Source organism: Fukomys damarensis, unplaced genomic scaffold (genome assembly GCF_012274545.1).
Source record: "Fukomys damarensis isolate Sample0158 unplaced genomic scaffold, DMR_v1.0_HiC HiC_scaffold_16, whole genome shotgun sequence".
Lineage (NCBI taxonomy): Eukaryota > Metazoa > Chordata > Mammalia > Rodentia > Bathyergidae > Fukomys > Fukomys damarensis.
In genome coordinates this window covers 14,894,392-14,922,117 of record NW_022900928.1, presented here as the reverse complement: position 1 = coordinate 14,922,117, position 27,726 = coordinate 14,894,392, and the positions used below count along the sequence as shown (strand labels likewise).

Below are 27,726 nucleotides of genomic sequence, written 5' to 3'. Positions count from 1 at the left end.
TACTGCTTGTAGTATTTTATTCTTCTGTTGGGTTTCTGGGATCTTGATTATTATATATCTAGGTGTAGATTTTTTTTAATTGTAGCTAGTTGGGGTCCTATATGCCTCAGTTATCTGAACGTCAAACTCTTCCTCTCTGTTTGGGAAGTTTTCTGTCATTAATTCTGAGAACAGCTTTTTTAAGTCATTTGTTTTTTCTCCTGCTACTTCATGAATTCCTATCAGTCTTATGTTATTCTTCTTTGCATCATCTAGGAGTTGTTGGATTGATTTCTCATGATCTCTTACCGTTTTTAAGAGACCTTTCTTTTCATGGTCACCGACTGCAATCTTATCTTCTATATCTGAGAGCCTATCTTCACATTCTTTTATTCTGTTGCGTACACTTTCAATAGAGTGTTTAATCTCCTGGATATCTATTTGAATCTGTTTTGTGGATTCCATTTCTTTGCTATGTTGGGCGTTTATTTTTTCCATTTCTTTCTTATGCTGGGCCTTCATGGCTTCTATCATGGTCCTGAGCTCATCTATTTTTTTGTCAGTTTCTGCTCTAGAGTCTCGAATCATGACTTCTATTTTGCTCACTATCTCTATATTTATCTGGGAAATTATTTCTGTTTTGAATTTTTCCAGAGCCTGATTGATCTGTTTTGTTAGTTCCTGTGCTTTGAGTTCAGGGTGTCCTGCTGGTTCACTATCGTCCTTTGCATCCTCATTTGCCCTACTGTTTGCCATTGGTGAACTGGAAGTCTGTCCTTGTGTCTTGCTTAAGTGTTTTCTCATTTTAATTTTTATTGGCGGACTGTCCTTGGTTTAATCTCCGGATTATCACCCAAATCTTCCTGATACAGTTGCACCCTAGCTTCTGTGTCTCTAACGACCCACAGACATTCTCATCTTCATAACATCAGAGAAAACAGCTCATCAAATCAACGGCAATGCTTTACCCCAACTGATACAATCAGCAACACATTAAGATCAAGCACAACTTGGACACTGAGCACCTGTGGTAGTCACTAGTCTATCACCCTTAAATCATTTGAATTAAATTGAAATCAAGAAGCAGTCCAGAACATGCCTGCAGTGAACAAACTTTTCAATATAGTATATTTACCATTTAATGGCTCAGACAGAGTGAGGATGCAAGACCCCTGATCTCAGTTAGCTGATTGCTGAACCCCCTGATGCTGACTGACCTCAGGCTGCAAGTCCCAGATTGAGTTCCCCATCCTTCTGAATGGTTGAACTCCCCAGCGTTCTATTACAGGTTTCCCACTCCCTTTCTTTAAAGATGTTCAAAGTTGGGAACTCAGAAAAATACCCTTGATGACCACCTCTGTCTTGGCAGAGTGGGTCCAAAGACTTGCACAGTCAGGAGGTCTGAGAGTGTGGGGGAGGGGGCTTATGGGGGTTCAGGTGGCCCGTGCGGCTACCTTCCCGGTGCTTGAGCGATGGCTGCTGGGTCGGGAGCAGGCGTGGTTCTCCTTCCCCCGGTGGATCGGGGCTGGCCTACCTTCCCCTGATCATTCTCTTCTTTAGTGCTAATCCTTGCAATTTACCAGCAAATTATTGGTTCTATTTCCAAAATACATCTGGTATCGATCCATTTCTCTCCATATCTACTGCTCTCACCTCAACCAAAACCATCAAAATCTCTTATGTGGGTTATAGTGATGGCCTGTTTTCATCCTTTGTTCCATCAGCCTAGTATCCACACTGCAACCAGAGTGATCTTTTAGAAACATCACCTGGATTATGTGACTCCAGAGCTGAAGGCCCCATTCCTCCTACCTCTATCCCATGTCTTCCCATACTTCTTAAAGCAAACTAGAAACATCCCCAGGTCTGGTTCCTTCCCTTCTCCACTGAACTCACTGGCCTGCTCTCTGAACACACGGAATTCACCCTTCTATTTGCAATTACTCTCTCTTCTTCCTGGATTACATGAGCTATACATTTTCCTGTGCAATCCTAACTTCTCTTGTGGTTTTAATGATGATAAGTTGAGTAACAGTCAGTGAAGCAGTAACTGATAACTATGAAATTAGAAACAGTGAATTGTGGATTTGGAAAGGGGGAACAATGGAAAATGACAAAAGAGAAGTGAGGAGTTAAAGTTTTGATTTTTGACAGGTAAGGAAAATGTGAGCATTTTGAAGTCTCTAGGAGAGCAGCCAAAAAGAGAGAAATGAGTGTTGTGGAAGTGAGTGGAATAATCAAAGAAGCAAATTTCTCAAGCAGCTTTTAAATGCAAATCTCTTTGAAGAGGGAAGGGGTGGTGTGGGATTGGGTGGGGTGGGGCAGGGGTAGCTCAGTGGTAGAGCACTTGTCTAGCAAGTGAGGCCCTGGGTTTGATCCCGAGCACAGGGTGTAGGGACCTAGGTCTTACTCATTTGTATGTTCTGGTAGTACTTCATATAAATAAAGGCTGCAAAGTAATGCATCTCTCTGTTGACTTTCTAAATGACGGTGGTGCCCTGGAATGGCATGAATTCATTAAATAGATGAGTAAGGAGGAGTTGTGAAAAGGAGAGGGATCAAGTAGAAGAGTGTGTAGATGTTAAAGAGAAACTTCAGCAACTTTGTACTTTTAAAGAGAAGGAGCTGCAGCAAACACAATATATTTGCTTTTTCTTTACAGTTCTTATTTATATGCCAGCACATTTCACACAGTCATAACTAAAGCATGTGTTTATTTGGTAGTTTCCTTTTTAAGTGGTATTTTGAACAACTCCTTTACACTCCTTCCTATTCATAATTGGGATAGGTGCAGGCTATTCTACCCAGGTAATACACTGCAATTTACTCACTGTTTTTACTTTTCATGTTGTTGGGCATTTAGGTTGTTATCAGTTTCTGCTATTATAGACAGTATTGCAGTGAAGACCTTCATACATAGAGATTTGCTACCCTTTGGAATATCTGTCTTAGTTACTTTTCTCATTGCTGAGTCAAAATAGCTGACACCCAGAGTAGTTGGAAGAAAGGTGTATTTGGCTCACAGTTCATATAGGTTTCAGTCCATAGCTGGCTGGGTCCGAGGCAGGGTGGAGTGGCAGAGGAGCATCGCAAAGGAGAAACAGTTCATGGTGGGCAGAAGGCAGCAAAGTGGTGAAGTAGTGAAGAAGCAGCAGCAAGCAGAGAGGCAGCTTTTATCCCTTCCAGGTTACCCACCCATTCGGTGGTGCCATCCACACCCAGGATGGGCCTTCCCATTATCCACACCCAGAACTATGCTTAACCAATCAGTGGACTAATTTAGTAATCACACACTCTTCATCCTAGCATTGCAGAATTTAATCCCAGCATCACACAATTTAATCCCACCACCACACACCCTAGAATCAGCCACCTCTGAAAAGCCTCAGTTATGAGCATATGAGGCTTTGGGGGGACATCTAGGTACAAACCATAACAATCTCTACATTTTAAATTATGGTGAATGAAATTAGTGAGACAAAGGATGTGAACATTTTTAGAGGGTTTCAAGATGCACTGCTGTGTTCCTATTTTATACCCACTGTCAGAAAAGCATATACATGTCAAACTCATTCCCAATGCTCTGGCACCAGTGAATTATAATATCCTCCTTGCCAAGCTAATTGACATAAAACATATCCCATTGTTTCATTTGAATTTTATTGCACCCTGAACATGTTCTCACATTTATTTATTATCTATGTTTCTTTCTGTTTGTGTCTTTGCTTATTTAGTTATGGGAACGTATATGATATTTTATATACTAGAATACATTTTAAAATACTATACATAGTAACTCACTTCTCATTAAGAAACTTTTTCTGTTGTCATTTTCACTCTGGTTAGTCTGTTCTTATACAGAAGTTATCTATTAATCTTATCATTATGAACTCCTTCAAAGATTCAAACTTCAGTCACTATCCTCTAAACATATAAAACCCTTAGTTTTAGTCTCTATAATTTATTAATATTGAAATATTTAGTAAATTTATATTTTAAATATAAAATTTTGTTATAATTGTATTTTTCCTTAAGCTAATATTGCAGTTTCAGAGTCTATCTTGGAGGACCAAGGAACAACCTTGGTAAGGTTGTACACTCCTTGCAGCTACATTCCTATAGCAAGCACTTTGTTTTAACTTAGTCTGCATGTTTATTTGAACTTAAGAATGATGGTGAGGATGAAAGGGATTTTGAATAGAGAAGACTAAGCTTTTCAAATCAGAGCCACATTATGGTTTTCATGGATCTTAGGCTCTTTTACTTTCATAGGTGCCTTCCTCCATAAAAACAATTAGGTTTTTTAACTGCATTGTTATAAAGGCAAATGTCAAGCTTTATTAATCATTATGTGTTCATTACTGTTATCCTTTTTTTCTCTTTCTTCTTATCTTAAAAAAACTTAAAATTGAAATACTTTATGGATTCCAGAACAGTGCCTTCTGTGCCTAATGGATAAGTCAAGTTATCAGCACTAAATTCTCTCTATCTCCTTGCTCTCTCTCTCTCTCTCTCTCATCTATCTACCTCTGCCTATCATCTATAAAAATAATTGCATTTACTTGTACATTTTCATTCTGTTCCTCAGCTATATACTTATATCCTATATCAGAGCCACAGTATTTAACAAGTATTGCTTTTTAATATGCTGTTTGAGCTGACCTATATCATGGAGTTCTTTTTATATCTCTTGACCACTTGCCTTTTTGTTTTTTGGTACCAGGGATCGAACTTGGGTCCTTGTGAGGCAGGAGGCAGCACCACTGAGCTAAATCCTCGACCCCTTGACCACTTATCTTTCTGGTTGAACTTTAGAACGCTTCTGTTTATTGCAAGAGAAGAGCTTCTGGAAGTCACATTATATTTGTAAGTTATCTCATAGAGATGTGACAGTTTTACAGAGATCCAACAGATTTATATTCTGTTCCAGAAAAAGGATGGCATTACCATGTAACAAAAAAACTTAAGAGGGATGAAATAGGGTAGAGAGAAGAACGGGCCCTCTGTGAGGGTAAGTTTTCTACTAGGGACACTCAGCAAGGTTGGGACACAGACTTCCGTGAACCAAGATAGCCTCAGAAGTAGGTCTGAAGCCTGTACTGTAGGACAAGTGCTAAGTTTGTACTTAGGGTTAGAGGAAAGCAAATGCATGCCTTTGAGAAGAGACAGAAGACTATCATTTTGGTCAAAGCCACTGTCTTAGTCACTTTCCTCACTGCTGGGACAAAATACCCTATACCTACAATTTAAAGGAGGAGAGGTTTATTTTGGCTCATGGTTTGTAGACTATTCAACCCGTCATTGGCTGGCTGCAAGACAGGAAGGTCTTGGCCGAAGAGTCTGGTAGAGGAAAGCTTCTCATGTCACGGTGGCCAGAAAGCAGAGTTAAGAGATGATCTGGAGAGGGAGATATACTCTTCCAGGACTCACCTCTAGTGACTCACCTCTTGCAACCAGTCCCTATGTCATAATAGCACAAGTACAGTGCTTCCATGACCCAGTCACCTTCCAAAAGCTCCGCTTCTGAAACATGAGCCTTTGGGAGGACATTCTAGATTGAAACCTTAACATCCACCTTCTCCCAATCTGGTGTTCTCAAGTGGCAATGGCTTGGTAGCTCTCAATAGGAGGGTTATGAATAACATGAAACAAGAGATTTTCTCTATTCACTGAGAGCAATGAATAGAGAAGGAGAGATCAGAGAGCAGAACTTGACCAATTTGAGCCATTACTTATAACCATCTTGTTCCTCTCCTTTCTTTTGTGCGAAACATTTTACTCATCTTTACAATTTTCTAACTTGTTAACTTTGAAAAACAGCTATTTTAGGACTTGTAAAGCTCAGAGGCCTTTCTTCCTAAGCTGAAGAAGGCATTCATGTTGGCAATTAACTAGCACTATACTTTAAGCAAATGACTCACACATATTGTCTGCTATGAACAGACAAAAGTCTAATGTGAGAATGATTAGACTAAATTAGATAAGTTTGACACAGAGAATTTGGACATATATCATGTTTTATAAATCACACAAAGAGGATATACTTGGCAAACTTTCCTTCTTTATGAATTATGATAAGGACATAAACTGGGAAGACTTCTCTGCCCCCTAAAAAAGATGAAAGATGTGTGATCTGAAACTTCAAATTTTCAAAATTTCAAAGATAATGTTTTACTTTAACTTTTATAATATTTGAAGTACCTTGGAGCAATTGTTTGAAAGTCTGCCTGTGAGTATGTGCTTGTCCACTCATTACACCCTGAACTATAGTTATCTTTATATGTAAAGACACTCCAAAAAAAAAAAAAAGAAAAAAAAAGAAGCTCCTGTTTCTCTCACCATGGGATAAAACACTAGTTTCCAAAATAGATTAATATTAGTCAGCATCTGTCTGTCTCTCTCTATCTGATCAACCAGTATTTATTTATTTTTTGGGGGGAATTGGTTTTTTTTTTTAGACAGGGTCTCACTACATAGTTGAGACTGACCTGGAACTCACTATGTAGCCCAGGCTGGTCTCAAACTCACAGCGATCCTCCTGCCTCAGCCTCCTGAGTGCTGGGATTACAGGCATGTACCACCATGCCCAGCCCACCAGTATTTAAAGTACATGAGAAAATTTGAAAAAAGAGGCTAAGATAAATAAGAAGAAATAAGTTCCTTTAAACATGGAATACAGTTTAAAAGTTATCATGAGCTGTTCATGTTCTCAGGCACACACACGCAAAAAGAAACAAATGTAAATTAACTCTAGGAGATTTAAACTTGGCCTAGTAAAAATTCCCAGTGATTAAGAACTAATGAACATAAAGTAAAAAATTTTAAAAGTCACAAAATAGCCATAGAAAAAAATCATCATAAGTAAGAGTCATCAGGAACAAGAAATTTAAGATTTAGACCACATAGAATATAGATACAGGAATTACTGGTTTCAAAATAAATTTGTCTAATATTTTAAAATAAATAAGAATCATCTTAAAGTAGTCAGCTTGGTCTATCATAAAATGCCATAGGCAGAGTGGCTTAAAACAATGAAAATCTATTTTCTTAGCATTCTGGAGGCTAAGTCCAAGTTCAAAGGGCTAACTGATTTGGTGGCTGGTGAAAGCCCTCTTCCTGGTTTGCAAATGTTCACATGTTCACTTTCTTCCTGGGTCTTTACAGCAGGGAGGGAGGGAGGGAGGGAGAGAGGGAGAGGGAGAGGGAGAGGGAGAGGGAGAGAGAGAGAGAAAGAGAGAGAGAGAGAGAGAGAGAAAGAGAGAGAGAGAGAGAGAGAGAGAGAGAGAGCGAGCTTGCTCTTGGGCCTTTCTTCTTCTTATAATGGTGTTTGTCCCCACCCTTATGATTTTAATTGAGCTTTTATTATCTCTTCATAGGCCTTACTCTAAATATAATCACACTGGAAGTTAGAGCTTAACATACAAATTTAGGGGGACACAAACATTTAGTCCATAACAAATGTAACTAAAAATAAAGAGTCTAATCACTGTGAGTTCAAGACCAGCCTGGGCTACATAGTGAGTTCTAGGTCAGTCTCAACTACACAGTGAGGCCCTGTCTCAACCCCCCACCCCCCAAAAAAAGAGTCTATAAAATTATAAGGCTGATCTGAAAAGCAAGCCAAATAGAATTTCTAGAAGCAAAACTCATAATAATTAAAATTTAAAAAATCAATATGTAGATTAAATAGAAAGTTAACGCTGAAGACAGAATTAGTGATTTTGAAGACAGATTTGAAGAAATTGCCTACATTCAGTAGTAAGCAAAGAAATAAAAATTATGATCTAAAAGTTAAAAAGCTTGGTAGTTGGTGTGAAATCTAATGTCAACTAATTAAGAAGATAGGGAGAGTGGAGGAAAAGGGATATTGGAAGGGTAATAGATACGAATTTTCCAGAACTAGTAAGAGTTCATGATCTTTAAATTCAAGAAGCCCTACGGATCTCAAAGAAAATTAATACAATGAAATTCACATCGAGTATCTGCAGAAGACCTGCAAATAAATGACAACCAAACTGACAACTGATTTCTCAAGAGGAACAGTGAAAGACGGAAGATGGTAAAATAGCATCTTCAAAGTACTGAAAGAAAATAAAATATTTATTTATATATGTGTATGAAGTGTGATAAAAATATGATGACTGTTTCCATTTCAAACAATTTATTACAGTAAAAGATATATTGGCATTGAAAGCCTTTAGAATACTCCCCCTCACTTCGAATGCACGTACCCATCCTTCTTGCTACTTTCTGGAGAAGTTCTGGAAGTCCTCTTTCATGGCTGTCTTCACTTACGTTGTCCTGGCTGCTTTGATGTCCTGAATCAACCCAAAACGTTTACCTTCCTTGGTCATTTTGACTTTGAGGAAGAGCCAGAAGTTGCGCGGTGCCTGATCCAGTGAATAAGGTGGATGATGACACACCATGATGTTTTTATTTGGCAGAAATTGCCATAAACATTTGATCAATGAGGAGTGATCAAAAACATGGTGAATATTTAAATAAAAATTATTACAGTAAAAGACACATCCATCGACCTCCTCAAAATACTCCTCCTTTCTTTGAACACACTCATCCAATCATCCTTGACAACGTGTCTTTGGCTGTAGCAAGTTTTAAAAATATTTTTACATTCAGTGTTGTTGTCCATCACCCCTAGTATGTATGTGCATTCAGAGAAAGAAGGCAAAGTAGAAAGATTTCAAAATATAAAGAAAACTGAAAGAGTTTACCAAAACAGGTCTTTCGTATTCTAAATCATACTTGTTTTTAAAATTACAGACGATTACCCAGGAAGGGATAATGAAATTAATTCATTAGGTCACTCGTTTCTTTTGTCTTTTTAAATTTCTTTCTCTGAATTCTTTGGCTTATTTTCCCTGTCATCTTTCTCGCCATTTTCACTCTCATACTCAATTATATTTATGTATTATAACTTATATGACGGCTTCCTCCTATCCGTGGACACTTGGAGGTTTTTCCCTATCTTTTTATGTGCACTTAGAAATTTGGTAAGTATTGTTAAGCTTTTTCAAAACAACATGATTAGATGTTCTCAATCTCTTAAATTCTTGTCAGGCTCAGGCAAGAACAAATGCTAGACTCCACCAGGGCTGCGCGTGTGTGCTGTGTGTCCACCTGATGCGATCAAACTGTTTTTGGAGTGTTCCCCCAAAACTGGGTGGGGCGATGGCCTTGTGCAGTGATTTTAGGTAAGGAGACTACAGGCTCCCACCCAGACTGTTCTCCTCACTGCCCCTTGGTGGGACCCCTAATGGCACCACCTCCTTCGCCCATTCGTGTTCATGGCCGTAAGTTGTGATGAAAATAGAGGCAGAGATTGGTCACAAGACGGGCCCTGTCGTGATCCTGAGTTGTGTGCTCCCTGTCCTAAAGCAGCTCTTTCCCATGCTGTTTCTGAGCAGCTCTGAGACCAATTGAACATCTTACCTTTGGCTGGGTCAGGAAGAAGAAGACTATGTCTTGAGCCTTTTCTGTGTACCGGGCTAGAAAGAGACGCACAAATGCGTGGTTAAAATAAGAACGCGTAGCCTCTCTCACATGAATTTAAATAAAGTATTTCATCTGGCTCTGTATGATTTTGGATGAGTCACACCCTTTCTCTGAAAGTCATTTTCCAAGACCTCTAAGGGCCCTACTCTACATCTATATTGGTAAATGTTCAATCACTGGGTTTCTGAAAGAAAAATTATACCAATAAATTTTTTATAAATCTAATGATGTAAAGAATATATAGCATACAATTTACAGCAGAAAATAACAAAATATGCTGTAATATTTATCATAAATACCATAGCCAGTTGATATGCACAGAATACTATCCATAGACAACCTGTGCTCATAACTGATAAAAGAATGTAGTTCTGGTGTGAGCATTGGTCAGTAATTTTTGTTTACATAAAACCAAAGTGAAACAGTGAAGATATGTGTTGGACTCTACTCTTTCGATGATGAATGGCTTTGCTGACTCGGATAGCAGTGTGAAAATGCTGAAAGCCTATTCCTGAATTTTTGTGCTCTTCACCACGTTATCAGCTACATGTGAAAGACGTGAAACACTGTAAGTTTAATCTCCATCTTTATTGTTTTCTCCATACTCTCTGGAGATGGGAAAGTCTATGTTAGACTTACTATCTTAAGTCTAAGCAATCAAAAAAGAAAAAACATCAAGATTTGACTTGTATTGTTTGCTAATTTCTGTGGTGTAAACACTTACCCGGTCAAGTTCATGGTGCCTGTGTGACATCCTTTAGGGAATATTGAGAAGAAATTTGAATAGTTCGATATTCTATAATATTTCCACTATGCAGATAGATATAAAGGGCACATGTAATATTAGCAAGTCGTCAAATAAATGGGAAATGAGTTTTGAATGTATATTACCTTTTAAAATATAATTCAATTTGAACTTTACAAAATTTGTATAATTTGATTTTATTGATGACTCAGTGGTGTTTATAAGCTGGCGCAATATTTCTGAAAATCTAATGATCGGTTCTCAAAAGCTAGCATGAACAAGTGCCAGAACACCATTGTCCACTAGTCCTAGCATAGAGTTCTACAGTCCAGTAGCCTCCAGAAGCTTTTGGAAGACCATCACATAAATGACATGCCAGCCCCCCCATTCTTTATTCTTCTGCGGGGAATAACATTTGTAAGAGACAGAATCCGAAGGGATGAAACATGCCTCAAAATTTGCCTCACACATTTGATTCCTTCTCTCTTATCTACCTGTCAGCAACTCTGCAAATTCATGGAGCAAGGTGCAATCGTGCAATCTTAGAGGACAACAAGATCCTAAAAGCATCGTCTTTGGCTATAATGAAAGAAATGTGATTCGTTCTTCTGTGTTCATTTGTTTACAACACCAACTTGTTTCTACCCCTTCAAGGTCACTTCTGGCCCACATTAATAATGTGGCCCTCGCTGAGTAAGTAGTGCCCTTCATTTTTAAGATAAAAGCTGGAAAAGCAAAGTTACTCACCTAGGGCTTTCCCACTATGCCCAAAGTGAGGAGTTAGTAAAAGAACTAGAATAGGAGCCCACATCCCATGTTTCTGTCCTGTATGAAGTGTACACACACACACTTTTTCATACACATACATACATGTGCGCCAATGTGCTTATATTCACTCATTCAACTAGTATACGGGATGAGGCTACAACAGCTTGACTATTATCTGTCTTTGGCTTTTAGAAGCTTCGCTTCTCCATCCAAGTTAAGCTGGTGGTGTTACCAAGGGCACTAAGTGAGAGGGAAGCCTTCTTCAGCTGCAGCTGTGGTTCTGAAGGTGCCTAGCAGGGGTCTCTGTTGGCTGGGGCTGCGGCTCTGTTCTTCCCACATTAAGAAGTATAAGGAACCAGAGCAGACTCTCCCATTGCTCCTCGTAGAAGAATATGTAGAAGTGGGGAGACTTTTACCCAGAAAATTAAGAGAATTACTGAAAAACAAGCTCTCTACTGAATCAGAGAAATTCATGTGCTACTTCTGTGCACAATTAAACTTCAAATGCACTTCAAAGATTGGAATGGTTTTCTTTTGAAATCCCTAAGGTGGGGGGGGGACCCTGGGAAGCTTTTCTTTTCCTGTCTAACCTCAGTCTAACTACTTTCAGCATTAGCTCTGCTCTCCTTGGGGGACTTTTGGGGGTCCTGTGATGGTGTCTTCCATTTAAATGCATCTCTAAGATTGGGACAGCATCATCTCTTCCATCATCCCCTAAATAGAGAAAGTGATCAAACTGTGAGATTGGCATAAAAACAGGTGATGAGCAGACACGCCTCAGACCCTGTGTTGAAGATGACAGATCAGAAGGTCACGACACGAGCTGACTTTATCCAGAGATAGGTGAGATGGACACAGATGCCAGAAACCACAAGTTTTACTTCATATCCCGCCACCATCCCTAAAGAGTATGAGCTAGAAAGGAGCTCAGACATTTATGGTCCTAATTCTACCCCTTGAAACACAGAAAAGGAAATCTTCACAATACCTCGTGAGAACGGGCCTGGCCAAGGCTACACAAGGAAGCCAAGAAGAGCAGGCATGGGAAGTCAGGATTCTGGACTCCTAACCACCACCCCAGGCTTATACCTTTCTCCATGTTATATGGCTGAGTATTCTGCTGCCAGTGTCTGCTTGAGAATCCCTGGCCGCTCACCTCATAGAAGAAATGCCACGAGTGCTCAGGCATGTTTACAGTGGGCTATGTCTAGTCACACCTGCTTTTTCTGAGTTCCTCAGCCCCACTCCCGGGAACCTCAGCAAGCTGAGCGAAGACTGGATGTCCTGAGCCAAGGAGGAGCCGCCTGTGACTAGGGTGTATTCCCAGAAGCAGAGACACAGGAATGGACAGATATACAGCAAGGGACTGCTGCAGTCTGTGTTTTTGGTGCCTTATTGAGTTAGTGACTCAGTGGCTTGTGCCAGTCTCTTTGCTTGGCTAGGAAGTGGGAAGAGAGTGATGTCCAGATCCCCACTAAAGTGATTCTTTGGAGTTTGTCCTGGCAAGCACACCAGCATATCCCTAAAAGAAAGCTTCTCATGGTAGCTCCAGCGGTGGCCCTAGAGATTCTGAAAACTCCTTCCTCCTCTCTTGGGATGTACTTCTTGTCTCCTGGTTTGACCCTCTAAGATGTGTCTTTGTCTTGACTCTTCTAGACCTTCATCCAAGATACAGATTTAAGATTACTTTTCTGGTTCCCTTTTGACCCTTGATATCCTTTCTTCCCAGGTTAGTGTATAATTCCCTTTTTCTTCCATGTGCTGTCTAAAATGAGCATACTTAACTCATTAAGCTCTGTAAGGGAACTGTGCATCATTCTTTTATGCAAAACACAGCCATTAAAGAATTAGTATCCTCCAAGTGCTGATGCCATGTGAAATATGCTGCAGACTACAAAGAAAAAATAGATTAGTGACTCCTGCCTTTAAGATACTTAGAATATATGACAGGAGACATATCTGATAGCCAGTTATAATGTGTATGCAGAGATACAGTCAAAGAGGGCTATAATGAAAATGCTATAAATCTTGGTACTCAAAGTATGTGATCTTTCATTGACGTCACTGGGGAATTTGGAAGAATTACTGAATTGCTGGACTCAGCCCAGAATTTGAAATTTTATTTATTTACTTATTTTTCTTATCTTAAAAATGTTTTCTTATTACATGTTTGCAGTACATAATACTTACATTCCTGGAGGAAAGATGGAAATATACATAATACATCTTTATTTTTCACCTCCCTCCCTCCATAGCTTGGTTCCTTTCTTATTTGAGAAAGCTCTATTTCACTTCTTCCTATTATCTACCTTTTATTTTGCTCTTTACTTATAATTTTGGTTTCTCATACAAGAGAAATCATATGACATTTAAACTCATGTGTCTGATTTAGTTCATTTAACACTGTGGTCTCAAGGTGTGTCCAGTTTCCTACAAACAACTTGAGTCTATCTTTATGGCAGAGTAGTACTCCACTGTGTCTAATGCCACATTTTACTTATCGATTTATCTGTTGGTGGGCACTTAGGCTGCTTCCAAGATTTAGTTATTATGAGTTGTGCTGGTATAAACATGAGCACGCATGGATCACACAACACAATGTCTTAAACTCTTTCTGAAAGATATTTGGAAGAGCACTAAGTGGATCCAGTGGAATTTCTAGTTTTAGTTTTTTGAGGAATCTACATAGCTATTCCTGTACTGGTTGTACTAGTTTAATGTCCACCAAAAATGTAGACGTGTTCCACCTCCACCTCCACAGCCTTGCCAGCATTTGTTATTATTTGATTTCTTGAACATAGCCATTCTTTCTGGAGTAAGGTGGAATCGAAGTGGTGTTTTCATTTGCCTCTTTCTGATGGCCGGTAATGTTGAACGTTTTTGTCACGTATTTATTGACCATTTGTTCTTCTTCTGAGAAATGTCTGCTCATTTCATTTGCCCATTTTATTGATTGAGTCCTTTATTGTAAGGAGTCTAACTTTTTGACTTTAAAAATACATTTTAGATATTAGTCCTCTGTCCCAGGAATAACTGGCAAAACGTCACTGTATTTGTTGTCTCTTTGGTTGTGTAGAAATTTAATTTGATACGATCCCGTCTGTTGATTCTTTTTTTTTTTTAATGTGGTGCTATTTATTTATTTATTTATTTATTTATTTATCATTTTTTTTCAGCTTTAATTGAGTTTGTTGGTACATTTTAGGGATACAGTACAGTTACATTCATTGTTGGGATCTTGTACCTCTACATGACAGCTTAGTACTTTTATTTATTTATTTATTTATCATTTTTTTTCAGCTTTAATTGAGTTTGTTGGTACATTTTAGGGATACAGTACAGTTACATTCATTGTTGGGATCTTGTACCTCTACATGACAAGGCTTAGTACTATTTTTTGTGGTATTGGGGTTCTATTCAGGAAATCCTCATCAAAGCCTGTGTCTTCAAGAGTTTTCCCTATTTTATCTTCAAGCAGATTAAGTATTTATGTTTTAACATACCATGTTGTTATTTATCATTGTAGCTTTGTGGCATAACGTGATGGTCATGATTTTGATGTCTCCTGCTTTGCTCTTGTTGCCCAGGATTGTATTAGCTGTTCTGGGTCCCTCCTTTTTCCATATTAATGGTAGATTTTTTTTTCTGTAGTTCTATGGGAAATACTATTGAAATTTTGATTGGGGTTGCATTAAATCTGTGCATCAATTTTTGAGGTATGACTACTTTGACAATATTGGTTTCACATTTCCAGGAACAGGGGACATCTTTCCACATTCTGTTGTCTTCTTTGATTTCCTTTTTCTTAGTACTGTGGTTTTCAGTTTTGAGTTCTTCCACCTACTTGGTTAGGTTAATTCCTAAGTATTTAATTTTCCTTGATGCTATTGTGAACATTGTTTTTTTTTCCCCTAATTTCTTTCTCAGTGAGTTCACTATTGGCTGATAGGAATGCTATTGATTTTTCTGTTTTGACACTTATCCTGCTATGCTACTGAATTTTGTTATTAATTCTGGGAGTCTTTTGGTGGAGAGGATCATGTCCTCTGCAAATAATGGCAATTTTACTGTTTTCTTTCCTGTACTTAGCCTTTTATATCTTTCTCTTGCCTGATTGCTCTGGCTAATGTTTTGAGAACAGCATGGAAGAAGAGTAGTGATCATGGGCATCCTTGTCTTTTTCCTATTTTAGAGGGAAACTTTCAGCTTTTACCCACTTACTATGATATTAGCCACTGGTTTATCATAAGTGGCTTTTATCATATTGATATAAAGTTCTTCTATACCTATTTTCTTCAGAATACTTTTTAATCATGAATGGATGTTGGATGTTGTGAAAGGCTTTTTGGTTTTTGTCCTTGCTTTTGTTTAGGTGAGTACTACATGTATTGATTTGTATATATTGAACCATCCCTGTATCCTTGGGACTACCTGGTCATGGTATGTAATCTTTTTGATGATATATTGCATTCTGTTTGCTAGTTTCTTGTTAGGGATTTTTACATTTGTGTTCATTAAAGAGATTAACTCATAATTCTCATTTTTTGGCTGGGTCCTTTTCTGGTTTTGAAATCAGGATAATGCTAGCTTCCAGGAATGACTGTATTTATTTAATATTTTTTATCTTTAGAAAGTTTATTGGTACATTTTAGGTATACAGTACAGTTATATTCATCATTGGAATCTTTTACCTTTTTATTGTGAAGCTTTATACAACTGCTTACTTTTTATTTATTTATTTTTTCTATTGAGTTTATTGGTACCATCTAGGTATATGATACAGTTACATTCATTACTGGGATCCTGTACCTTCACATGACAGGTCTTGGTTCTCATTTCTTCCCCTTGTCCCTGCCGTCCCTTCAACCTCTCCTCCCCTCCCCATTTACAAACACTTTATTTCCATTTTTTCATTTTCTCATATTTTTTTCTTTTCCCTTATTCGCTTTCCCATTCCCTTCCACTTTCCCTACACATTTAGCCCTTTTCTTCCTATTTCACACTATTAATTATCCCATTGGGATCTTGTGTACTATTATAGTTTTTCACACCAGAGAGACTATTCGATATTTACACATGTGTGACTTATTTATTTCACTTAGGAGTATATCCTCAATAAGTATCCATTTTCCTATGAATGACTCTAATTTCTCATTATTTATGGCTGAGTAGTATTCCATTTTATAGAAAAACCACAACTTCTTTATCCAGTCTCCAACTGATGGGCAAATGGGCTGTTTCCAAGTTTTAGCTATAACAAACTGTGCTGCTATAAACATTGGTGTGCATATATCACTGTGGTATGTTTCTTTTAATTATTTTGGAAGGATACCCAGCAGAGGGATGGCTGGGTCAAATGGAACCTCTAGTCCCAGCTCTTTGAGGTATCTCCATATTGATTTCCATAGTGGTTGCACCAGTCTGCACTCCCACCAACAATGGAGAAGGGTTTCTTTCTCCCCACAACCCCGCCAACATTTGTTATTGTGTGATTTCTTGATAGCAGCCATTCTTTGTGGGGTGAGGTGGAATCTCAGTGTTGTTATCATCTGCATCTCTCGAATGACCAGTGATGTGGAGCATTTTTTCATATATTTACTTGCTGCTTTTACTTCTTTGTCTGAGAAATATGTGTTCATTTCGGATGCCCATTTTTGAATTGGGACTTTATATTTGGAGGGGCTGATTGCTTTGAGTTCTTTATATATTCTAGATAATACTCATTTGTCTGAGGAGCAACTGGTAAAACTTTTTCCCACATTGTAGGTTGTCTCTTAGTTCTGTTGATGATTTCTTTTGCAGTGCAGAAGCTTTTTAATAAGATGAGATCCCAGTTGTTGATTCCTTCTGCTAGTTCCCGTGCTACTGAGGACTGGTTCATAAAGTCTTTTCCTATGCCAATGTCTTCAAGAGTTCTGTCTAATTTATCTTCCAGCAAGTTCAGTGTTTCTGTTTTAATATTTAGATCTTTAATCCATTTTGATTTTAATTTAGTGCATGGTGAAAGATAAAGGTCTAGTTTTAATCTTTTGCATGTTGAGATCCAGTTTTTCCAACACCATTTATTAAAGAGGATATCTTTCCTCCAGTGCGGATGGTTAGCTCCTTTGTCAAAGATGAGGTAGCTGAGTACATCTGGAGTTGTTTTTGCGTCTTCCAGTCTGTTCCACTGATCCTCATGTCTGTTACTTTGCCAGTACCATGGCTTTGTGGTATAGTTTCAGACTGGGAATTGTTATACCCGTTGCCATATGTGTCTTGCCTAGGATGGCTTTTGCTATTCTAGGTTTCTTATGGTTCCAAATGAATTTTTGGATTCTTCTTTCTAGTTCTGTGAAGTATAGTGTTGGAATTTGCATTGCATTGAATCTGTATAGCAGTTTTGGTAGTATGGCCATTTTCACTATGTTGATTCTTCCTACCCAGGAGCAGGGGATATCTTTCCATTTTCTTATATCTTCTTTGATCTCTTTTTTCAGGGTGCTATAGTTTTCAGTGTAGAGGTCTTTTGCTTCTTTTGTTAGATTGATTCCCAGATACTTCATTTTTTGGGGTGCTATTGTGAAAGGAATTGTTTCCCTAATTTCTTGCTCAGTGAGTCTGTTATTTGTGTACAAGAAGGCTATTGATTTTTCAGTGTTGACCTTGTATACTGCTACTCTGCTAAAAGTGTCAATTAAGTCAAGAAGTCTTTCAGAAGAGTTTTTTGGGTCTTCAATGTAGAATATCATATTATCAGCAAATAATGACAGTTTAACTTCTTCCTTTCCTATCTTTATTGTTTTAATTTCTTTCTCTTGTCTAATTGCTATGGCTAATGTTTCCAGAACTATACCAAAGAGGAGTGGTGATAGTGGGCATCCTTGTCTTGTTCCTGATTTTAACATGAAAGTTTTCAGTTTTTGGTCATTTAATATGATATCGGCTGTTGGTTTTTCATAGGTAGACTTTATTAAGTTGAGAAATGGAATCTTGTACCTGTATATGATGTATCTTGGTTCTTATTTTTCCCCATTTCCCAGCCTTCCCTCCACCCTTCTACTCTTCCCTGTTTACAAAGACATTGTTTCCATTTTTTCCTTTTCTCATATTTTTCTTTTGCCTTCTTTTGCCCTCTGCCTCCCACTTTCCCTATTCCTTTAGACCTTTTCTTCCTATTTCACATTACCAATTATACATTTATCAGTTATACTTTTAGTTTATCACACCAGAGAAACTATTCGGTATTTACACATGTGTTACTTATTAATTTACTTAAAAGTATGGCCTCAGCGTGCATCCACATAGCTATAACTATCTCTAGTTTCTCATTCTGTATGGGTGAGTAGTACTCCATTTTATAAAAAGACCACATCTTATCTTTCCGTTCTTCAGTTGATGGGCAACTGGGCTGTTTCCAAATTTTAGCTCTTACAAACCGTGGAATGACTTTAACAGTACTCCTTCTTTTTCAATTTCCTTAAAGAGTTTGAGGAATATCAATGTTAGGTCTTCCCTAAGTTCTTACAGAATTCAGTGGTGAACAGTTTGAATTTTAACATAATGTGTCTTTGAGTTGTGGTGATTTGTTATATGGTAATAGATTACTAACATAGGTTTTGATATCTGGAAATAGGTTAATGCTGTAAGAGGTACTTAAAATATAGTAACAGTTGTGGAACCAAAGAGAAAGCAGTAGTTAGAAGAATTCTGAAAACCATGAGAAATTTTAAATTTCCTTGAATAGACTTTTTTTTCCTTCCAGTATTGAGGATTGAATGAATGAACTCAGTAGAAATCTGGACTTTAAGAACACTGCCGGTGAGGGCAGGCTACTGGCAACTGTAGGCAAGTATTATGATTTATATTTAGAAGACCCCAAAGCCTTATGCACTCGTAGGTGGGGCTTTGGGGAATTGTTTGGATCATGGAGTGTGAGACTCATTAGTGCATTAGTGCACTCATTAGTGCATTAGTGCATTATATCAATTTATAGCTAAATGTGATGTTTGGAGGTGAAGTCTGATTGGAAGAAGTGGGTCACTGTGGCTGTGACTCTGAGGGTTACACTTACCTTCCTGGTCCCTCTCGTAACTCTTTCTGCTTCCTGGTTGCTGTGACTCGAGTAGTTTGTCTGCCATGTCTCTCTGCCATTACCTGCCTTGGAGCCAGCCAGCCATACAAAGAACGAAATTTCTACAAAGTGTGAGCCAGAATAAATCTTCTCTTCCTTTATTTGGTGGGTGTTGGGTCTTTTGTCCCATTTATCAGCAGAGTGACTAAAACAGAAGAGAAACCCTCAGCATGTTTGTTGAAGACTTAGGCAAAATTGTCTTTTATAGTAATGTGAAAGCAGAAATTATAAATGATGAACAAGGAGATTTACTAGCAAAATGTTGAAGGTGTCATTTGGTTTCTTACTATTATTTATAGTAAAATATGAAAGGAAAAAGGTAAATTGAGCCAAGAATCCCACTGAATAAAAAGGAATCAAGACCTAAAGACTTTGAAAATTCTCATCCTCTCCAGATGGCCAAAGACATTGAAATCAAGATTCCCCATTAGGGAAGTAGAGAGAAGGCTAAATTTGCCAAAAATCTCATAAAGACAAAGAGATCAGAGTATTTGTCACATCGATTACACAAAGATCAGAGAATTCCATCACACTAAAAAGATCAGAGTGTTCAGTTATTTTCAGAGGTGAGGAGGGAGAATGTGTGTGCATGTGTGTGCTTAAGTTTCTTTCAATCAAGCCAGAGTGTCTCTAGGAGCATAAAGGTCATTGTTTCTCCAGTATCCCAGCAGGAGCTAAGGATAGGGAATAGATTATCTTGAAAAGATTTGTGGATATGGCTTTTGTTTAATGGAGCCGGTACTTGTAAATCCACACAATACTGCCAGTTTCTTTAAAACATTGTTTCAGCAGAAAGACTGCCAACTTGATTTAAAAGGCACAGAGAAAGTGTAAAATTAAATGAGGCTATTGGATCCTTAAAATTCTACAGGTTGGAACCATGCTGACAAAACTGCACAGATGGTATCTTTCATGAAAAAGGAAGGTGATTCCGAGGGTGGAGCTAAACACTGGGGAGGAGTATTCTCAGGCCTTGACACATAAGAGATACTTGCCTCACTGAAATTCAGACTCCTTTTAACTTTTTTCATCGCCCCATTTTGAACCAGAATGTTTATAGCTATTATTCTGTGCCCACCCCACCACTGTATGCTGGATGTTTGCTTCTTTATTTTCATAGGCCCACAAATGGAGAAGAATTCTACTCCAGGGGTTGCACTTAATGGAGTTGTACCGAGGAATCTTATCTTTACCTAGAACTGACTTAGGTGATGAATGTTTAGATTTTTAGTTGGTGCTACAATAGAATGACACTCTTCGGAATGTTGGAAGACAGTGAATGTATTTTGCTTGGGGGTAGTGCGTGAATCACTGGAAATCAGAAGGTGGACTCTGCTAAGCTGAATTAATAATAGTATTGGTATGGAAAGGTGCTTGCCTAGCATGCTTAGGTTTGATGTTCAGCATGGACATGGAGGAAAGAAAAAAATACTGATGTTCATGTATCACCCCTAAAGGTTTAATTCTAGTCTCACCTCTTTCTACTTCATTTTTTATCCTTTGTGTTCCGAATTTACTATACTCTCTGTTCCTTAAACATGTTTGAAACTGGCGGTGTGTGGTTAATTTAACAGCTGGCAACTCTACAGTATTAGCAAATTTCCACCTTGTGAATACTTGTAAAAAGACTGATTTCAAGGTACCAATGAAATGTAACTGAACTCAGAGATAGGAAGAGTTGATTTCTTAACAGAGTTCCTTCCTTAGTTCCTACTCAGCTGTGTCTCTGTGTACTCATAGTACATGATACTTTTCTTAGTCGCTTGATGTTAGTGTTTGATGTCAGGCTTCTCTGTCTGCCTGTGAGGGTAATCATGTCCTTTCTGCTCCCCACTGTCTCCTCCACCTAACATGTTCAGTACATGTGAGTAGATACTCACAAAATCTTGTTTCTCTTTTCCTTTGAGACCTCTACTTTGCAGAGGTAAGAGGCCTGATCTTCTGCTGAGTGACAGTGTGGTAGAGGACTTGAAAGAGCCAATAAGTCGGAGTAGCCACTATTCCATAAAGAGCTACTTGGTGACCTTAGATTCCGTACAGTTAAAGTTATAAATTCCAAGTAACGTAAGGAACAGAGAATTGTGAACAATTGAAATTTATGAATATGGAGAACACAGGCTGTTGGCTCCACCATGGGTTGGGGATTAGCGCGGACGGGCCAGGGAAAGGCAATAAATGAGCTGAATTATTTGACTACCCTTGGGAATTAGCTGACCTCAGCACCACCTGGGCTGAATGTAAACCTGCCCTGTAGACGGGCCCAGTAATCCTTGCCGGCTCCCAGGTCGGTGTGTGTTTGTGACGTTGCCTTCTAATTTTCCTTCAGTTCTGTAGAGGTGCTTTGCCTTCCTATGTCTAATCTTCAAAATACGAAAGATGAATATCCTTCACGATCCTCTGTTCACTTGGCAGCACATCTTCTCTTTTTGGAACCCTCACCTCTGGCCCCTCTGTGTTCTGCCATTTCCAAAAGTGCGGTCATTGTTAAGGAGGCAGCCAAAGCTGGTCTTTCTTGGCAAGGCTCTAGGGCAGTATCTGGCTATCTCACAGGAATTGTGTGGCATCCTCACAGAGTTGTATGTCAACTCCCAGAAGTTCATTCCCATGCAGTTTTAAAGCTCATGTCACACATCATGGGGCTGTTGGCGACTTCCTATTTTGGATTCAAGGACTTGAAATTCTCATTTATAGAGAGAAGAAATTAACATGCTCTGGATCCACCTGGGCCTGGAGCTCAGCCTGGCTCTTGTTACCATCTCTTCCTCGGTTTCTTTGTTAACATGACAGAATTCTATGCAGTTTTAGTACTCTATATGGTAACACTTTCCAGAAAAGCTTTTCTATTTGAATTAGGTTACACCTGAGCCTTCTGTATTTCCTCCAAGGATAGCATTAACCAATGGGTTACAATTGCTTTTTTCCTTCATGCCACCAATACTTACTGAGCACCAACTATTCCTGACACTATGTTAAGTGTTAAAATACTGAGCAAAACAGATGCATTGCCAGTATAAAGTCAGTAGACACTAATCAAATAACGACACTAGTAAGTATATAAACTAAAACTAAAATAATGAGCTGAAAGTATGTCCATCCTTTGCAATCAAATAAGAAACAAATATAAGCTAGATGCAGTAGTCTGGGAAAACTTCCTTAAGGAAGCAAAGCTTAGCTGACATCTCAAAAATGACTGAGTTGACTGAAAATAGAAAGATAAGAAAAAATTTTTACCAGCTGTACCTCAGACAAAGGACTATTATCAAGGATATATAAAGAACTCAAAACATTCAGTCCCCCCAAATATAAAGACCCGATTCAAAAATGGGCATCCGAAATGAACAGACATTTCTCATACAAAGAAGTAAAAGCAGCAAGAAAATATATGAAAAAATGTTCCACATCACTGGTCATTTGAGAGATGCAGATGAAAACAACACTGAGATTCCACCTCACCCCACAAAGAATGGCTGCTATCAAGAAATCACACAATAACAAATGTTGGCGGGGTTGTGGGGAGAAAGGAACCCTCCTCCATTGTTGGTGGGAGTGCAGACTAGTGCAACCACTATGGAAATCAATATGGAGATACCTCAAAGAGCTTGGACTGGAGGTTCCATTTGACCCAGCCATCCCTCTGTTGGGTATCTTTCCAAGAGAACTAAAAGAATCATATCACAGAGAAGTATGTGCACCCATGTTTATAGCGGCACAGTTTGTAATAGCTAAATCTTGGAAACAGCCTATTTGCCCATCCGTTGGAAACTGGATAAAGAAGTTGTGGTTTTTCTATAAAATGGAATATTACTCAGCCATAAAGAGCGAGAGAATAGATTCATTCATAGGAAAATGGATACATATTGAAGATATACTCCTAAGTGAAATAAATAAGTCCCACATGTGTAAATACCAAATAGTTTCCCTGGTGTGAATATTCTGCAACAATGCATAAGATTCTAATAAGATTACTGACATTTAGAAATTTGAAGAAAGGAGCTAAAGGTGTAGGGAAGGTGTGATGCGTAGGGGAAGAACAAAAAGGGAAAAGAAAAAAATGTGAGAGAATGAAAAGATGAAAATAAAGTGTTTGTAGATGGGGAGGGGAGGAGGGGGGGAAGGGAGGGCAGAGGACAGGGGAAAAAATGAGAATCAAGACTTGCCATGTAAAGGTACATGATCCCAACAATGAATGTAACTGTACTGTATCCCTAAAATGTACCAATAAACTCAATAAAATTAAAAAAAAAAAAAAGAAAGAGGACACTAGACCAGGGAAACATGACATGAAAGATCTATAGCAAGATGACCAAGCTAAGTGTGCCACACTAAAAGAAGGGCGGTGTAACTAGAATTCAGAGGGGGAAGGAGAGCATGACAAGAGATGAGGCTGGAGCAATAATCACATGCTACATCGTATACAGCTTGGTCGACTACACTAAAGGTTTTGTATAGGACTCAGCACATTGTTGGCTATGTTTACGAAGATACCAAACCACTCTTGCAAACTTCCTAGATCTGCAGATGAGCCAGGCTCTCCTGGAAGTCCCTAAAGTACCCCACCCCCACTCCTTTATGGAAATAATTAATCTTTTCAGTGCCCTGGCAAGTGTAAGTAGGAAAGATGAGGCCCAGATTTATAGTGCTTGGCTCAGGGCCCTAGTAGAGACAAGGGCAAGACATTTGCTAGCTGTACCCATCCCTTAAAAGCAGCAGCGGGTACAAGGATGTAAACAAAATTTCACCAGGACAGAGACATCTGAGGATTAAAATGATCAAGAGACTTATCTGAACCCCAGATGTAGATACATTCTTGAGAATGAATAAATGAAATTTTAAGATGGATACAGATAATTAGACAGATGGCTCGTAGAAAATCAAGTCCAGCTGAGGATTTCATAGTTTAATAACAAGTGATTTAAGTTTCTGAAAATTAATACTCAATCCTTCCTTTTTGGTCTATTCCCGGTTATGGCCAAATCGCTTTGGAAAAATCTGTCCAAGAGTGTGAGTCTTATGAGAACCGTTGGACAGGGGAGCAGGGAAAATGACTTCTGCTCACTTTTTAAGAGTCAGAGTGATCCAAAGGTGGAATGATCTATCCTGGGTAACAGGGACCTCAAACATTCAGAAATAAGCCAGAAGACCACTTGGGGGTATTACAGGGGAGATTTCAACCATGTGGGCTGGTCTACGAGGTCTAAAGTGTTTCCCCCCAATACAACTCTTTTAGGCAAGAAGTATGACATGAAACAGTAGCTAAAGAAAGGAAAGAAATGAGACCCCAGAAAGGGAAGAAGGGTCCTGGTAAAAAGCAATCAATAACAAGGAAGAGAATGACTTAATTCATTCGGAATGGCCATTACACTTTTCTTTATTGTTATGTGTTTGGAGTGCATCATAAGTACATATTTTATAATAATTACATATGCAATTCATTTTGGGTTATTGATATACATGTCTTGCAACCTGATCATTTTCTAATTCCATATTCCCTTTCCCCAACTACCTGTTCTCCCCTCTCCCCATTTCTCCTGGCCCCTTCCCCATTTCAAATTCTGCCTCTCTGTTTCCTACATCTTTCCTTTATTTTACTTCTCAATTTATTTATATTTTCAGTCTCTTGTGTAAGAGAAACCATTTAATCTACCGTGTCTGACTTATTTCAGTTAACATTGTGGTCTCAGGGTCCATCCATTTTCCTACAGATGACTGAAATTCATGCTTCCTTATGCTAAATAATCCTCCCTTATGTATACATGCACCACATTTCTTTATCCATTCATTTGTTGGTAGGCATATAGGCTCTTTCCACAGTTTAGCCATTGTGAATGGTGAGGCTATAAATATGGATGGTACACTTGTATCTCATCTGGTTTGTGAAACAAGAGAAAGAGACTTGATCATTCCTCATGTTGTCAGAACACTGACCTCCAATTTGAACTCAGACCTGTACTTCTAGCCAACTCCAATGGATGTGCTTCCCAGAATAGGAATTGAACAAGAGTTATCATAGTTTGGATGGGTATTAGCTCCTTATTGTTTTGTAGCAAAGCACCTCAAAACTTAGCAGCTCAAGACAACAGGTATTTATTACCTCACTCAGTTTCTGAGGATTAGGAATCTGGGAGAGGCTCAGCTGGGTGATTCTGGCTCAGAGTCTCTCATGGAGGGGCAGCCAAACTCTCAGCTGTGGTTCCAGTCATCTCATGGCTCAAATGGGGCAGCAGAATCCAGTTCTGAGCTCATGCACAGCTATTAACAGACTTTTACTCCTTGTTGGATGTTGGATAGAGACCACCATTTTTTTGACACAGGGCATCTCGACGGTCTACTTGATTGGTCTCATGACATGGCCTCTGACTGCCCATAGAGTGACGCAGGTGGAGAGAATTGTGACCAAGTGAGTGAAATAGTGCCCCAAGAGGAAGCAGGACTGGCATGGAGAATATAAAAAAATCTAACTCAATGATAATTAAACAAGGTATCCAATTATAAATAGGCGAAATGTTTAAATAGTAACTTCACAAAGAAGAGAAAGAAATGACCAATAAATAAATAAGATGCTCAACTATTAGTCATTGTTAAGGAAATAAAAATTAAAATCCACAATAGATGTTACTTACAGAAACATGAAACTGCCTAAAACTCAAAAAAAAGACACAAAACATTGGATGTAGATGAAGTCGAGTTATCATACATTTCTGCTGGGATTATAAAATAATGTTTTGGAGAATAATAAAATCTATGAATAAACTAAATATGGATCCAGTGGGGGGAGAGAGAGAGAGAGAGAGGGAACAGAAATAGGGTGGTGTTTTGTATGTGATGGGTGGAGAGGCTTCTTTGAGAAGGTGATGCTTCAGTAGAATTCTGAAGGAAGTGAGAGAGTCAATCATGCAACATTGGAGTCAGTTATGCAGGTGGAGTTGCTGCAGCCAGCAAAAGCAGAGAAAATATTAAGTACAATGACTCCAATTGAATTGAAGTACAACAAGCAATGAATTCCTTGGCATAAAGAGAGGTCGGATAAATGGTGTGGGGCTATCATTGACTGATTTTTACCCTGAAGGGAGTGAGGAAAGTTTGGAAGATTTTGGGTAGAGGATAGATATGAGATAATTTATGTTTGAAAAGTTGCACTCTACAGTAGTCTATAGATGAAAGGGGTAAAAACAGGGAGATCACTTGGGAAGCCATGGTAATAATGCACGTAAACACAATTGAGACTTGAATCAGGATGACATCAATAGAGTAAGGAAGAGATGATCATACACAGGAATTAAGAAAAAGAGAATGTAAAGAATTTAATAATTTAAATGAAAATTATCAAAAAAAGGGACAGATAAGCAAAAATTTCAACAGTAATCTGGTTCTCCCAGGTTAAGGAAGTTTGGGAGAAATTAGTGAATTAGAAACCAACAAGCTAGTGAAATTGAAAAATAACTACTAAAGGTAGTTTTTTTTTTTTTGCAAATCTAATTGAGTAGAAATTGTTGATTTTAAAGGTAATGAATGGAAAAGGAACAGTACAGATACACAGCATCCAGTATAAAAAGGAAAATATGACCTCAAATATGCTTTAATAGTGGCCGGGGATTTAGCTCAGTGGTTCGGTGGCCTGCCTTGCAAGCGCAAGGACCAGAGTTCAATCCCCGGCACAAAAAAAAAAAAAAAGCTTTAATAAGTTTAATTATGTTAATGATACAAACATTTAAAAAATTAACAAGTTCTGATAAATAAGTGTAAATAAAAATGGATAGAATAATCACAGCAGAAATAGAAAACCTTAAGAACTATATTATAATAGGCACTCTGCTGAAAGTATTACAGGTGAATTATTTCAATTTTAAGGTACAGTTTTTATGCTATTTACACTGTTGTAAAACTCAAAACATTTCAGAAGTTTCTCAACTCATTCCATAACATTACCATAACCCTATTTATAAACCTAACAAAAGGTAGTACAAAATCCTAAATAAATTACAAACAACTTCAGTTTAGTGGTGTTTTGATATCCTCTGACCAAGTAGAATTTATAGGAAGCAGTTTAATGATTTAAGAGACCAGACTCTGGAGCTGGATAATCTAAGTTCAGATTTGCATCTTGAGATAATTCTAGTAGCTGTATGGTTTTGATTAACCTATTTAATCTCTCTGTGTCTCAGTTTCCTCATGTTTAAGACGAAGCTTATCCCAGTAGCTTACTTACATAGTTTTTGTAAAGACTAAACAAGTTAATATCTGTAAAGAACTTAAAAATAGTGCGTAGTGCCTGGTAAGCACTGACAAATCTTAGCAGTTATTATTTAGATCTACATTTAGGAGTGGTGCATTACTCATATTAATAAGACAAAGGAGAAAAGCCATGAGAAGTCTTATGAGATACCATAAGTTACTTTGATAAAACTTAATAGCTATTTTTGATTTTTAAAAAAACTTTCAGTATAAAAGAAGATACTTTTTCTCTTTAGTATTTTTTTTTTAGTGTCTGGATGCCATATTTTCCTTAAGTAACTTCAAAAAATTATTTTAAGGACATGTATCCAGGAAAGATGCCAATGCAAGGTTGAATATGCCCCAAACTTTTTGCGTTCAAAAATTGCTCTAATTA

At 38.2% G+C, this 27,726-nt stretch overlaps 1 long non-coding RNA gene across 1 annotated transcript in view; it reads left to right on the top strand.

The window, feature by feature from the left end:
• Positions 1-27,726, top strand: part of LOC104856067 — an 85,087-nt gene that overhangs the window by 51,651 nt on the left and 5,710 nt on the right. The window lies entirely within an intron of this gene.